Source organism: Mercenaria mercenaria, chromosome 12 (genome assembly GCF_021730395.1).
Source record: "Mercenaria mercenaria strain notata chromosome 12, MADL_Memer_1, whole genome shotgun sequence".
Taxonomy (NCBI): Eukaryota; Metazoa; Mollusca; class Bivalvia; order Venerida; family Veneridae; genus Mercenaria; species Mercenaria mercenaria.
This window is the reverse complement of record NC_069372.1, coordinates 71903761-71914619: the sequence shown is the minus strand read 5'-3', so window position 1 is coordinate 71914619 and position 10859 is coordinate 71903761. Positions and strand designations below refer to the sequence as shown.

At 35.9% G+C, this 10859-nt stretch overlaps 1 long non-coding RNA gene across 1 annotated transcript in view; it reads left to right on the top strand.

Annotated features, from left to right (window-relative positions):
* Positions 1–9110: 9110 nt before the first annotated feature.
* The window catches only part of LOC123534404 (uncharacterized), a 113294-nt gene continuing 111545 nt past the window's right edge, over positions 9111–10859 (top strand). The window contains exon 1 of the long non-coding RNA XR_008366552.1: positions 9111–9354. This is a non-coding gene — a long non-coding RNA (uncharacterized LOC123534404). The remainder of the gene's footprint in view (positions 9355–10859) is intronic.

Here is a 10859-nt window from a genome sequence, read left to right as displayed (position 1 = left end):
TGTATTGGCATCTCCAATTTCAATTTCTGATATAACTTCCCAATCATCACTTAAATCTTCACTCATATTTTGATCTTCTCCAAGCAACTCCATGTCAAAACTCTGTATTGCTTGCTGCTCTTGATCGGTTTGTGATTTTGACGAGTTATCATCGATTTCTGCAATGATCTGAATAAGCGTATCGTCGTCATCGCTGATATCTTCATATCCACCGTTGTCTGGCAATGTTGAGTCACACGTAAGCGCTGTTTGCAAAGCCTGTAACTTTGATAGTTGATGCACCTTCACCAAGTGATTAACAAGAGTATAGCGCCGCAGGAATTTTGCACTACAATCCTTTATAGTACAGCACCAATGTTTTGGAAATAAATGTGCCTCTGAAATATGGCGTTTCAGATTTCTTTCAGTTCAGTTTAAGAAAGTGTTTTGGGGCAATTCATATCCAAATCAATGTAGTCAATAAATGTGTGCAATTTCAGCTTAATGGCTCAAGCAGTTTTAAAGTTAAAGTTTGTCTTATGTGCACACCAAAAAGTGTGACATTTAGGATAGGATGACATGAAGGATAGTTTTCACCTATGCTTTATTTTTTTCAAACCATGCTTTCATTACTTATAAGTGTTGCATGTTAGATTTCTTCTATTCTTTAAATATTTTTTTTTTTTAATTTATTGTCCTTCAAAGGTATTTACAATGAATACAAAAGCAGCTTTCAACTTCACATAATTTATGAAGGACTGTGAAACATTCACAAAAATGATGTCCCCTATGCACCTTTTCTTGACATTCATCAATTACCTTAGCATTACTGTAATATTTGCTGGCAGTTCTATAATTGCACAATATTACTTGATAACTTTGCATAAATTATATTGAGGGCTTAGAGCGAAAATGGTATATCTGCTTCTATTTCTTTATACAGATAGACCAGTTTGCTCTATGCCATCAATATTAGAAACACTTAACAATTTAAAATTCATTGTTTGCATTTTTAGCTCACCTGTCACATAGTGACAGGGTCAGCTTTTATGATCGCCCTTCGTCCGTTGTCCGTCCATTCATCCACAATTTCTTGTGAACATGATAGAGACCACATTTTGCAAGCAATTTTGATCAAACTTGTTCAAAACTTGTATTGGCACGATATCTCGGTTCCTTTCGAAAACTGGCCAGATCCCATCATGGGTTCTAGAGTTATTGCCCCTTAAAGGGCCAGAATTTGCTATTTTGGTGCTTCAACAAATTTTGGTCTGCACGATAGTGGTTTCATTTATAATTTTATTTTAACCAAACTTGCACATAACTTGTGTCACCATAAGATCTTGGTTCCTTTCTTTAACCGGCCAGATCCCATTATGGGTTCCAGAGTTATGGCTCCTGAAAAGGCCAAAATTAGCTATTTTGACCTTGTCTGCACAATAGCAGCTTTATTTATGATTTGATTTTTACCAAACTTGCACACAACTTGTATCACCATAAGATCTTGTTTCCTTTCTTGAACTGGCCAGATTCCTTCATGGATTTCAGAGTTATGGCCCCTGAAAGGGCCAAAATTAGCTATTTTAACCCTGTCTGCACAGTAGCAGCTTCATTTATGATTTTATTTTAACCAAACTTGCACACAACTTGTATCACCACAAGAACTGGCCAGATGCCGTTATGGATTCTAGAGTGATGGCCCCTGAAAGGGCAAGAATTAGCTATTTTGACCTTGCCTGCACAATAGCAGCTTCATTTATGATTTGAATTTAATCAAACTTGCACTAAACTTGTGTCACCATAAGATCTCAATTCCTTTCTTGAACTGGCCAGATCCCATATTGGGTTCCAGAGTTATGGCCCCTGAAAGGGCCAAAATTAGCTATTTTGACCTTGTCTGCACAATAGCAGCTTCATTTAGGATTTGATTTTAACCAAACTTGCACACAACTTGTATCACCACAAGAACTGGCCGGATTCCATTATAGGTTCCAGAGTTATGGCCCCTGACAGTGCCAGAATTAGCTATTTTGAGCTTGTCTGCACAATAGCAGCTTCATTTATGATTTGAATTTAATCAAACTTGCACAAAACTTGTGCCACCATAAGATCTTGGTTCCTTTCTTGAACCGGCCAGATCCCATAATGTGTTCCAGAGTTATGGCACTGAAAGGGCCAAAATTAGCTATTTTGACTTTATCTGCACAAGAGCAGCTTCATTTATGATTTGAATTTAACCAAACTTGCACACAACTTGTATCACCATAAGATCTTGATTTCTTTTTATGCGCCCGCCCGCAGGGATGTATTATGTTATCGCCTCGGTGTCCCTCTGTCTGTCTGTATGTTGGTTAGCAATTTCCCTTCCGCTCTGTAACTCTTGAACCCCTTGAAGGATTTCAAAGAAACCTGACACAAATGTTCACCTCATCGAAACGACGTGCAGAGCGCATGTTTCAGATGGCTCACTTCAAGGTCAAGGTCACACTTAGGGGTCAAAGGTCATATGACTTTGTTTTGTGTGTATTTTGCTCCGCATTTGCATTGCATTGCAGTGCTCTTGTTTTTATTTGGCAGATCCTTTTTTTGTTCACTTACAATATTTTTTTTAATTACTTCCCTTTTATGTTACTATAAATAGCTTATTTAGTAACTTTTTAAAAAACTGAGACCACTTTTCTGTGGTACAACATGGATGGTACCTCCAATTTTTAGGTGTATTTTGACATAATATCTGTACCTTGTAAGATTTTTTTCGTTTTGGTTAAATTTCTTCCCATTGTTGTTCATGTCCTTTGGACTTAGATATCTTTTCTGAGGACTGAGGTTTATTTTTAATTTCTTCCCTTTGTTGTTCCTGTTCTTTGGGCTTCATCAGTGAAAATTTTGCTCCTATCCTCCTCTGATGTAATCCTTCGGGCATGAAACTACTGGCCTGATTTGAAAATAATTTTATTTGAAGTAACTTTCAATTATATTTTCTCATAATTCTTATGATTGATCTTGATTATGATTTTTTGACCTTCTTGTCCTTAAGTGCAATGATAACAGGTGAGCGATATAGGGCCACTATGGCCCTCTTGTTTTCCAAAGTTACCATTTCTCAAACCTCAATTTTCTTGCTTCTTAAGCCTTTAACTTTACCTTAATATGTTAATGTTCACTAGTGAATATTGTGTAGTTGAAAGAATTTTACTCAGTAAGAACATATTCTATAAATATATTTTTGGCTGCAACTTGTCCCCTCTGTACCTTTTCAGTAACATTCCATTTTCCATTCATGACATTTGGTCATTTTTATACATTGAATAAGAAATGCATGTAAACTTAGTTATTACAATGTGTTAGTTCTGTGGAAACTCACTTATTTTTCATTTCAGGCATTTCATGCTGTTGAATTTTCATGTTTTTCTTGTGAAAATTTTCAGTTGAACAGAAACCTAATTATGAATGAAATTCAATATGATGTTAGAAATATTTTCTGATCAGTATAACTCAACATTTGCCCAGAGTTATTTCCTTGAAATTTTAACTATTTGCTATCATATAAAATAGATTGCCACCATAAGAAATAGGTTTGAATTTTCAACCCCTTTGTCACTTTTTGCTTCATTATTTTAAAAACCACCCTTGTAAAACAATTCTCTAGGTTATTTTCAATAGCTGGATACTAGTTTACAACAAAAACATTTTTCCAGATTGGTGTGATCTCTTATTTCACTGGCACAGTCTTGATAACAAGTTGCAGTTTTATAACTTGACGTTTTAACCCTTCCCATGCTGAACACGGTTGATTCTGCCCGACCAGTGTAGATCATAATTAGTCTGCACATCCATGCAGTCTGATCAAAATCTGCACTGTTTGCCATTCAGCCAGTATCTTTTTGGTAGGCACCTCTTTTAACAGGTAATGGTACTTTCCAAATTGAAAGATGGACATGTTCATTATAGAACTTAGTAGGGTAATAGTTAAAGTTTCCCAAGATTGTGTTCAAGTTCTAGACTAGCTCCTAGACTATGATATATCTTTTTTTAAAATTTACATTTGTTATGATTGAATGTAGTGAACTGAGCCAGTCTATATCCTATGTCCAATATCATAGTCTGATAATTTCAACATCAGTCTTGTGTGAAAATCTCTAAAATAGACTGGCTTTTGTCTCTATGAAACTGAATTCGTCAAAAAAGGGAAAAAATATAGAAATACAGTTATTATCAGTCGAGTGGCTAGTCTATTCAAGTTCAAGTCTACAGCATTTCTCCAATTGATGACACCCTGCATTACAGGAAATTTGCATGGTAACAAATTTTAAACACCATTCTTATCATGTTCTGCTATAATGTCTCTTGTTTTATATCTAACTTTTTTATACAGATGTACACTTTATACTTGTGTACAGAATTTATAAGTGAACCTCTGTATGTGCTTAATGTTATGTGACTAAACATATGAATTACAGGTCACTGTATTTGCCATGGTCAATGAAGGACACCCTGTACCCTGGCTTAAACATCAAGGTGTTCAAATAAACAGAAAGTCATTTAGCAGTTATTCTGCACCTTGGCTTAGAGAAACCTACAGGCCTTGCTAAATCATTACTATGGACAGAGTCTGAATCAACTGTCACAACAGTTTGTATTTCACAGATATCTATTAATTGAATTACTTCCCCTGTCAGACTACTTACCTGTAAGGCCTATCGTTGATGAAGTTAAGTTGACAGTCTCAAAAGTTCAGCATCTTATATGATGTTTTTTGGGGAGCACATTTTCAAAATTCAACAATGGCAAGCTTGCATTCTGGGACTGACTTTGTTCTTTATGAGGACATTGGCAGTCTTTTATACAGATCATGGCTTAACTTTCAAACAGCGCAAAATTCAGACTGCTTCAACCCAAATTTAATTATACACCATTAAGTAGGGCTGGGACGATTTCAAAATTTTGAAACCGGTTAATCATTTGTATGAAATCGAATCGAATTGGTTAATCGGCCGGCATATTTGAAGTGCTGTTTTCTTTCCTGACGACCTTGTAAAGGTACTTCCAGCAGCTGACTTCATAAGGAATTTACGGACTTATCGTTTTGGAAGCAGTGTGATAATTGATAAGTCATATTTTGGTGTACTTTTAGATATATTAAGACAAGCAAATCGAAGACTATTGATTATGTTCAAGTTGATGTGTTTCAACTTTTCAACGGAAATATACTGCTGGTCTAAGTGCTTGTCAAAGAAATATATAAAGATAAAGTATGATTCGTGATGTTTATTGTTAGAGAGCGATTAGCGATTTTGCTAAATTGAAACCGGTTTCACCTAGTAATCGAATCAGATCCGATTAACCGAGTAATCGTCCCAGTCCTACCATTAAGGCTTCGGTTCCAGTATTTTCATTTGTACAGATATTCCAATGTTATAGTCATATCTTCATTAAAAAAGGGGTAGAAACTGTTTTCTTAATTAATAATTCTTGACAAAATAATTCTAAATAAAAATTCTTACACTAACTTAACTATTTCTGTTATAGTCAGTGACTTTAGGTCAAAGGGTAGTTAACTCACTTTTTCTCCAAAGGTTATTTACCCCTTGATTTTTTATGGAAATTTTATTTTATAATATATAATGTTTCCCATACTGATTTCAGATAGCTGATCTTGGTCTGCTAGATGGTTATGGTACATCACAGAGATTTGAGCTTGCACACCTGTCCTATTATGAATGCTTTATCTACTCTATTTTATCCGAACTTTTCATGTATTTACAAGCTAGTGGCCTTTTTGGTTGAATGGCTAAAGTTGCTGTTTCATAACAGTTGCCCCTTACAATGAACCTTATTTGAAATCTAGAATTCTTTTATATGAGAAAGTCATTAAGTTGGCTTATGGAAAGTATGTGGTTTTATCAGGATGCCTGCCAGTCATGAAATAATGCTTAAGAGGCACCTCCACCAAGAAAAGCTGCAAAGTTGCCTAACTAGGACTGAAAATCCAACATAGTGTACAATGTACTTTTCTCATTAAACAGAGTGAGTTATTTATAATTGAACATTTAATAAATACTCATGTAAGTTTATATAACAGTTTGTTTTAAATTTTCTACCTGCTGTTCATAAAAACATTTACACAGAAAAAAAGAAATCAAATTGTCATTTTTTGTTGGTAAAATACAGCTGTGTTTTAAATTTTTCCATCTGAAGAATGTTAGTACTGTGCCTTTCTTCATGAAATTACAATGTCCCAGTTTCAAATTTGAATTTTCCATCACTAACTTACAGGTTGTTATACAGTTTAATATTCTTATCATCAGGATACACATTTAGCACAGTAGTCTCAGCTTATTTTTTTTTACAGTGCAAGGGAGGCAACTTATTTTACTTTTTTGTGACCAGACTACAGTAGCCCAAGTACCCTGTATTATTAACTAGGTAAATTGCTTATGGTTATTCAATGAATACTGTGGTATCATTAATACATATGGGACTGAAGGTCTTCATATACTTTGATCTTGATAATGGACTTTCATATAAATGCTTCTCTTAACATTGGACTTACTATCAGTCTGTGTCATAACAGTGATTGACAGTGAAAGCTAATGACTTTACTTGATGCAGGGTGCTGTTTTGTTTGTAAATATAATTTCCTTGTAATAGAAAGAGCATGGAAACTCGAGGGTAAACGATTTGTACGAGGGGGCGTAGCCTCCGAGTATAAATTGTTTACCCGAGAGTTTTAATGTTCTTTCTGTTTTGTATTATAGCCATCCATATATGGTAGTTGTAGGCGTTCCACATTGCCATATACAGCAGTTCAGTGGGTACTTAAAATCCTTGCTTTACAAATGTGTAAAGCCCAGGTAAAATAAACCAATGCTAGGGCAGAAAATCAATAAAATACACTTCACTGTCTACTGTTCCAGACACGCTGGCATACTTTTCTATCCAACAGTGCGGTAACTAGCGTGCGGGTATTAAATACCTGCACACTTTTAGTTACCGTACCCTGTACTCAGTGTATACGAATTACCTGCACCAAATTTGTTAAGAAAACACACCGAGCAATGATACAAATAATGGAAATCTTATCAAAACCCATAATGTCTTTCTTGAAATATCAAAACATTTCATTTGTACCTGTTTGCCTGCTGTTAAAAGCGCAAATATAAAAATTCAGTATAATTTTCCGTTGTACTGCTTCTTAGTAACTTCTTACTCTAAAAAAGATATGTCTGATAATTGGACAGTTTTGACAAATTAGAGATATTGGAATTACTACATTATTTATTACCTAACAAAGTCAATACACCAGTGGTCCGGAGTACTCTGAACATGACATTGTCATATGATTGTTCCAGTTCACATACATACTAACACTGCTTACCTACAGAAACTACTGTAGGCTGTTATAGTGATGTGGTAGGCTGTTACAGTGATGTGGTAGGCTGCTGTAGTAATGTGATAGCCTGTTATAGTGATGTGATAAGCTGTTATAGTGATGTGGTAGGCTGTTATAGTGCTGAATGAAAATTGACATAAACCCAAACAGAAAATATATATAATGACCATTTGATTTTTCTACATTACATGTCCAACAAGTGTAACATTTCCTTTATCACAAAATTTCCTTTTATGTAAAAAAATTATTCATAAAAATATTACTTGCTCATAACTATGAACTTTTCCTTAAAATATTATAGATACTTATATTTCTGTGAAGTAATTAGACATTAATTTTGTGTGCATCCTTCATATCTATATTGTGTAAAATTAAGTACTGTCTCTACATGTAGTGTACTTCACTATGAAGTTTATACAAAACCTCTCAGGTCCAGAAATCTGTCTGTATTCTGGACATTTTTAAACACATATAATCAGTATAAGTTTATAAACTTTGATAAAATGGAATGTTAAATGCTGCATTTATCATTTAAGGTTTCAGGTAGAAATGCAAAGTAACATATACTGTAAGGTATACTGTTTACTGTAAGATGTGTCACATTTTTGTGCCCCCCCCCCCCCCCCCCCCCCCCCCCCATGAGACTCATGGGGGCATATAGGTTTGCTCTTGTCCGTGCGTCCGTCCGTCCATGCATCCATCCGTCCGTCAGAAGTTCGTGACACGCCTAGCTCAAAAAGTATTTGATATAAATTAATGAAACCTTGCATGAGTCTTTATCATGATATGAACTTGCGCACCTTCTATTTTTCATCTATTTTTCACCGCCCCCTAATTTTACAGTTATGGCCCCTGAAATAGTCAAAAATGCACATTTTCAGCTTGTGACACGCCTAACACAAAAAGTATTTGATATAGATTCATGAAACCTTGCATGAGTCTTAATCATGATATGAACTTGCGCACCTCCTATTTTTCATCTGGGTCCGCCCCCTTTTTCTAGAGTTATGGCCCCTGAAATAGTCCAAAATGCACATTTTCACCTTGTGACACGCCTAGCTCAAAAAGTATTTGATATAAATTGATGAACCTTGCATGAGTCTTTATCATGGTACGAACTTGAGCACCTTCTATTTTTCGTCTGGCTCCGCCCCCTATTTTTATAGTTATGGCCCCTGAAATAGTCAAAAATGCACATTTTCACCTTGTGACACGCCTAGCTCAAAAAGTATTTTATATAAATTGATGAAACCTTGCATGAATCTTTATCATGATATGAACTTGCGCACCTATTTTTCATCTGGGTCTGCCACCTATTTCCAGAGTTATGGCCCCTGAAATAGTAAAAATATGCACATTTTCACCTAATTATGTGCCTCACTCAAAAAGTATTTAATGTAAATTCATGGAACCTTGCTTGAGTCTTTATCATAATGTGACCTTGCACACTTGGCATTCTTCTTGAGAATTTTAGCATTTATTACAGAGTTCTGGCCCTTGAAATAGCCAAAATAGTGGATTTTTTGTTTGTGATGCTCATAGCTCAAAAAGTATATGGTATAGAATAATGAATCCATTTCATAATTTTTTTTGAGGCTATACCCCATTAAGACTGCAAACATTTGAATGATTTCCCCTTATTTGTGACAAATGTACCAGTGGTGGGGGGGGGGGGGGGGGCACACCCTGTGTCCTACAGACACATTCTAGTTTAAATATACTTAAATCACAGTCATAATTTTTTACAGTGAGAACACAGATCAGCCCACTACAAAGGCATTAGAGCATTAGAAAAAGTTCCTCAGAAACATTTTACTTTGGTGTTTTTCACAACTCAAGTAATCAGCAGACTCGGGAGTTACACAATGGTACAGATGTGTAGATTGTCTCTAACTCATACATTGGTCACCAGAAGGCATAGGAGATTACGCATGTTGTGTGACATTTACAGGAGGAAATCTCACCAAAACTCAATCCCTATGGTATGTTTTCTCTTGATGTGTTGCTGTTGTAATAACAAGTGTTTTGACAGATATTAAAGTTCTACTTATTATACATTGTTGACATAATTTACTAGTACCTCTGTAACACTGTTTTTAGCTTCTTTTTACAAAGTATAGGGAGAGCTTTCCTGCTTGCCTTAGCGTTGGTGTCTGCGTCTGCACCTTTTAAGTTTTAAAGCACATTATCTCTGTTATGTTACTCTTTATCATTACCGAAATCATATGATACAGGGGCCATAACCATGTCAAAAATAATTTATGAATTATGTCCCCTAACTTAGAATTGATGCCTTTTTAGCTCACATGAACCAAAGGCTCATAATGAGCTTTTGTAACCGCTCAGTATCTGTCTTCAGTCGTGTGTCGTCTGTCCATCAACATTTATTTAAAAAATCTTGAAAACCAGTGGGCAGAATTACATCAAACTTCACAGGAATGATCCTTGTGTGGTCCCCTTTCAAATTTGTTCAAAGAATTGAATTCCATATAGAACTCTGGTTGCCATTGCAACCGAAAGGAAAAACTTCAAAAATCTTCTTGTCCAAAACCGACTTATAGCCTAGATATTTGGCATGTCACATATATCACATAATGGTCTTCTATGAAGATTTTTCAAATTGTGCCCCTGGGGTGAAAAGAGCCCCAGGGGTCACAAATTATACATGGCCTTATATAGCAAAAAACTTTAAAAAACTTCTTGTCTGAAACCACAAGACCTAGGTCTTTGATACAATATATTGTGTATGTAGCATTGCCTTGTGGTCCTCTACCAGAATTGTTCAAATTATTACCCTGGGGTGAAAAGAGCCCTGCCCAGGGGTGGGGCGGTCTCAAGTGTTACATAACCTTATATAGGAAAATATTTTAAAAATCTTCTTGTCTCCTACTGCAAGACCTAGGCTTTTGATATTTTGTATGTTGCATTGCCTTGTGGTCCTCTACCAAAATTGTTCAAATTATGCCCCTGGGGTGAAAAGAGGCCCTGCCCCGAGGGTCTCAAGTTTTACATAGACTTAGTATATAGGAAAAAAATTTAAAAAATCTTCTTGCCTGAAACTGCAAGGCATAGGCTTTTTGATACTTGGTATGTTGCCTTGCCTATTGTTCCTGTACCAAAATTTTTAAGGTATTCCCCTTGGGTGAAAAGAGGCCTTGCCCTGGGGATCACAAGTTTAACATAGACTTATATAGGAAAACAAAATCTTCTAGCCCGCCCGCTTAGCTCAGTAGGGAGAGGGTCGGTCTACAGATTGCAGGGTCGTGAGTTTGATCCTCGGGCGGCGGTATGTTCTTCATGACGATTTGATTAAAGACATTGTGTCTGAAATCATTCGCCCTCCACCTCAGATTCATGTGGGGAAGTTGGCATTTACTTGTGGAGAACAGGTTTGTACTGGTACAGAATCCAGGAACACTGGCTAGGTTAACTGCCCTCTGTTACATGACTGAAATACTGTTGAAAAATGGCGTTAAAACCCCCTCAA